The sequence below is a fragment of the Berghia stephanieae genome, chromosome 11 (genome assembly GCF_034508935.2).
Source record: "Berghia stephanieae isolate SIO BIC M18660-M18661 chromosome 11, UCSD_Bste_1.3, whole genome shotgun sequence".
Lineage (NCBI taxonomy): Eukaryota > Metazoa > Mollusca > Gastropoda > Nudibranchia > Aeolidiidae > Berghia > Berghia stephanieae.
Window position 1 is genome coordinate 406843 of NC_088370.1, and position 5642 is coordinate 412484.

Sequence of the window (5642 nt, forward strand, 5' to 3'; positions counted from 1 at the left end):
CAATAATATATAAATCTATCAATTCAAAGTGACAGGTTGTAACAAAAAAGTCTTTTCGAATTGAAAAAAAAAAAAACCCACCAAAAAATGAAATAATAAAATTGGAAAATTAAAAGAAAAGGAGGGAAAAGAATAAAAGTCAGAGTAAAAAAAAAAGGACGGAAATATCTGGTCAAACTTGAGCGCATAATATGAAAAAAATAAATTATAAAATCTTCAAGCAACATAAATGAATCAAAGTGGATATAAAACTGAATCAAAGTGGATATAAAATTGAATCAAAGTGGATATAAAATTGAATCAAAGTGGATATAAAATTGAATCAAATCCAGATACGAGGTATAAATTATATTTCCTACATACACGACATACACTTGTTATTTATTTTCAATCATATTTGATATCAAATCACTAACGAACAGTTATATTTTAATATAATAACAACAATAATAATAATAATAATAATAATAATAATAATAATAATAATAATAATAAATAAATAAATAAATAAATAAATAATACACAAATCAATTATGAATATTCCTTATTTTTTCTTTTCTTCCCTGGTCATGGTTTCTCTTGGAAAACTCACATCGTTTTCGAGTTATTTTTAAAAATACAAGAGAAAAACCCTTACACCAAATCCTTAGATATCAATATAAAATCACAACACATAGAGGGATTTATTATTAGTGACGAGAGAAAATAAAAACCCAGCAATTAAAAATTTTAAAAATTATATTAGCAGCCATTTTTCATTGAGGATACGCTGTGAACACAGATTTGACTAATAGAAGACTGCGATCTTGACGATTGTTTTGATTGATCAACAAAACAGATGATATGTCATTCAAAAACTCAACAAAACAATGTTCTGTCTCTAAGGGAGCTAATCAGGGGGAAAAGAAATCCAGTAAATTAAAAAAAGTTATGTACTGATTTGTTTTTTCTTTTCTACTTTTTTTTATTGGGGGGGGGGGGGGGGGGGTTACCTACCCTTCTTACTTTTATTTCTTTTTTTTTGGGGTTATTTTTTGAGGGCCAGGGTGGGGGGGGGGGGGAGGAGAGTTTACTTCTGTTACTTTGTAGATTTTAATGTCCCTAACAACACTTGCGAGTCAGATTAGTCTGAAAGGTCATTTTCTAGGATTCTGGAGACTTAGAAGCCGTTTCGTTACTGTTAGGAGCTTTACCGCACCTGGAAATTCATTTAGGTCATTTAGGTCATTTAACCACCTGCAAAAAGCAAGAAGGTATTTATGCAAAAGTAAAGAATTCAAACAGGAAAAAAAATGAAACAATATAATTAATATCATAACAAAAGTATTCTCAAACAAAATGATTGGCATAAAAAATAAAAAGAATTAAACCCTGGATTTCAAAACATATCAATAAAAAACAGTCTGTGTCAATGTAAAAAAAAAACAAAAACAAAAACTTTGACAATCATTTGTAAGTAAAAGGTCAAACTTTTTTTTTTTAATCTATGGTAGTGAAAAATATTTTTTAAAGACAAAACAAAAATAAGTGTGAAATCGATGACAGTTTATGTTTCTAAATCTGGGTCAAGGGTGCTGACCCGTCATGGTCAAGATATAAAAATTGGTATATTCTTTAAACAAAATCCGCACTCTCTACCAACAAATATGAATATGTATTAACTCAAAAAATGTATTAACCTCCCACCTCCCCCAACTCATCCCCAACAAAAAAGAGCTTAACTTCTATTTTTATTCAAGCATAAAAATAATAACTTAAAAATTAATTGAGAATAAATAAGATTATAAAATCATAGAGGTAGTAAGTAACTCCTGATACAAAAACACAAAACAAATTCTTTGTTTAAAAAACAAAAAAACAATATTATTAGGTAATTCTACATTATTTGAACGTGAAAAAAAAAACCCCAATATTATTAGGCAATTCTATATTGTTTGAACGTTTAAAAAAACCAACTCTATACTTGGTTTTTGAGAATGTAAAAATGGTATCAGCCCATAACAAGATTATTTTTAAAATGTGATCCAAAGCTGCTAGAATCTGTGGATTACTGTAGTCGTCGGTCTGGACTTGAAGTGATGGTTTTAGTGTTTTTCAGATTGGCTGGAGAAGGGTTTTGAGCCTGAAACATTCCATTATTGTTCATTATCTTCTAAAATTGGCAATTTCCTCATAAGAATTTTGCCTCTGACTGTTGCTTCTGGGGCTCCCGATAGGTCAATTGGTAGAAACAAGTTTTTAAAATCAGTTAATTGAAAAAAAAAATTATATCTATAAAGTGTAATTTATGCAGCGTCACATCAATTATTCATTTTCAAGTGGAACATATTAGCATCTATTGCTGAACACCGATTTGCTAATATGAGAGGGGCAGGGGAAAAGAGCATTAATCACAAATTTATAAAAAGAAATGAAATAAAAGCAAACCAAAACAAACAAAAGATAAATTAAAACAAATAATTTCAACCTGTCATTTCGTAATATCACAGAACAGAGATTGTTGTCAACAGTATCAATTTTACATATTTAAAACTAACAAAAATGTCATTCCACTAGTCTTGAGTAAGTCTGAAAAGCTGGCTGGCTGTGTTCAAAACCAGACACTACAGAAAAGGTGGGAAGAGAGTGAATGAAACAGACAAAGACAAAGCAGGAAAAAAAAAATTTTTTTTTAAAAACATCCCAAAAAAAATCAGCCTGCGTTGAGCACTGATACAGTACTTTTGGATTCTACATCAATTCCCAATTTGAATCGGCCCCCTTTGTTTTCGTTTTTCTCGGGTCCTTTTCATCTATAAAACTTACATTTTTTGACCCTACAATTCCTTCTTTTTTACTGGCAGTGAATTGACCTAAATGTGTCGTAAGCGCTGCTGTAAAACCTTGAAAAATGAAACGAAAAAAAAGAGTCGTTGACTCAAGACATGTCAAGAAAAAAACCAGGTCAGGTCACTGAAGGGAATGAAGAAGACCAATTTTTGGGGGATGAACTTTTTCTTTTCTTGTTATTGTCTTTTCTGCCTTATCTGTCCACCTTGTAATATTCTTTTCTGCCTTATCTGTCCACCTTGTCATTGTCTTTTCTGCTTTATCTGTCCACCTGGTAATTTTCTTTTCTGCCTTATCTGTCCACCTTGTCATTGTCTTTTCTGCACTATCTGTCCACCTTGTAATTTTCTTTTCTGCTTTATCTGTCCACCTTATAATTGTCTTTTCTGCCTTATCTGTCCACCTTGTCATTGTCTTTTCTGCCTTATCTGTCCACCTTGTCATTGTCTTTTCTGCCTTATCTGTCCACCTTGTAATTGTAATTGTCTTTTCTGCCTTATCTGTCCACCTGGTAATTGTCTTTTCTGCCTTATCTGTCCACCTTGTAATTTTCTTTTCTGCCTTATCTGTCCACCTTGTAATTGTCTTTTCTGCCTTATCTGTCCACCTTGTCATTGTCTTTTCTGCCTTGTCTGTCCACCTTGTCATTGTCTTTTCTGCTTTATCTGTCCACCTTGTAATATTCTTTTCTGCCTTATCTGTCCACCTTGTCATTGTCTTTTCTGCCTTGTCTGTCCACCTTGTCATTGTCTTTTCTGCTTTATCTGTCCACCTGGTAATTTTCTTTTCTGCCTTATCTGTCCACCTTGTAATTGTCTTTTCTGCCTTATCTGTCCACCTTGTAATATTCTTTTCTGCTTTATCTGTCCACCTTATAATTGTCTTTTCTGCCTTATCTGTCCACCTGGTAATTGTCTTTTCTGCCTTATCTGTCCACCTTGTAATTTTCTTTTCTGCCTTATCTGTCCACCTTGTAATTGTCTTTTCTGCCTTATCTGTCCACCTTGTAATATTCTTTTCTGCCTTATCTGTCCACCTTGTCATTGTCTTTTCTGCCTTGTCTGTCCACCTTGTCATTGTCTTTTCTGCCTTGTCTGTCCACCTTGTCATTGTCTTTTCTGCTTTATCTGTCCACCTTGTAATATTCTTTTCTGCCTTATCTGTCCACCTGGTAATTGTCTTTTCTGCCTTATCTGTCCACCTTGTAATATTCTTTTCTGCCTTATCTGTCCACCTTGTCATTGTCTTTTCTGCCTTATCTGTCCACCTTGTCATTGTCTTTTCTGCCTTGTCTGTCCACCTTGTCATTGTCTTTTCTGCTTTATCTGTCCACCTTGTCATTGTCTTTTCTGCCTTATCTGTCCACCTTGTAATTGTCTTTTCTGCCTTATCTGTCCACCTTGTAATATTCTTTTCTGCCTTATCTGTCCACCTTGTCATTGTCTTTTCTGCCTTGTCTGTCCACCTTGTCATTGTCTTTTCTGCTTTATCTGTCCACCTGGTAATTTTCTTTTCTGCCTTATCTGTCCACCTTGTAATTGTCTTTTCTGCCTTATCTGTCCACCTTGTAATATTCTTTTCTGCTTTATCTGTCCACCTTGTACAGTAGAACTCGGAAATAGCGAGTTTGACGGGTCCACTCCTGATTACTCGCTATTTCCGAGTTCTCGCTATTCCCGAGTTGCCAGGAAAGGTTATAATATTGCTGGTTATTCCCCTCAGTGTGTAATTCAAGTAAAAGCCGTCGCCCCTATTTCAATTTCTTCACAGAAGTGGCAGAATGCTTGGTTTTTTGTTGTTTTTTGTGTTTTTGTTTTTTTTTTCAAGTAAAATCGTGACTAGAAAAAAAGCAAGAACATAGAAGTGTGTGTGTGTATGTGTGTGTGTGTGCGTGTGCGCGCGAGTGTTTGTATGCACTCGGCATGTTTGATGAGGTAAGCAAGCGCATCACTCAATCACTGACCCATTGAAATAATGGTTCCACACTCCGCTCTCTCACTGATCGTGTCATTCGTTAACCATGCTACTCGCAGACCAAATCTGCGAAGTTGACATGTGCTTACCTCGCGCGTCGCGTGGCACCACATTGGGTGAATAATTGACCCCCACCCCCAATACACACACACGCAGACAAAACCCAACCCCCACCCAAATTTGTTTCGCCTATTATGTACTACTACAGACTAGGCTACTATGTAATATTACTCGTAACGAAAAATAAGAAAAGAAAAGAGGCTAGGCTAAAAATATTTAAATTGCCATTGTCTCTTGTTTTGCTTTACTTCGTTCGCAGTCCTAGGCTGGGGCAGGAAATGCTCGTTATTTCCGAGTTGACCTCTTTTTCATACTCGCTACTTTCATGCTAATTTTATTGACTCAAATAAGGGAAAAAAACGGGGATTTAGATTTTACTCGCTATTTCCGAGTACGTTACTTTCATGTTCTACTGTAATTGTCTTTTCTGCCTTATCTGTCCACCGTTTCAAACAAACTTTTTTGGATCTTTATCTGATACCAGGCCTGCTCCATAATTTGTCACAGTGCATGAAGTATTAAATAAAATCTATTTTTAGTTTTAGTAAATAATAACAAATTTTTAAAGCATCTACAGCATCTCTAAGTCATATCAACACCCAGACAACAAGTAAGTCATGTCAAAATTGTAAGAAGCGGCATTTGTTTTGGGGTTTTTTTTTCCTCTAGTCATCCATATGTTACAGTTAATAATCAAAAATGTGATATTGCTCAAAAATGCTATTCTCACATATCTCGTTCACCTGTAGTGCTTCATTCATCATGTTTTGTTGATAAAG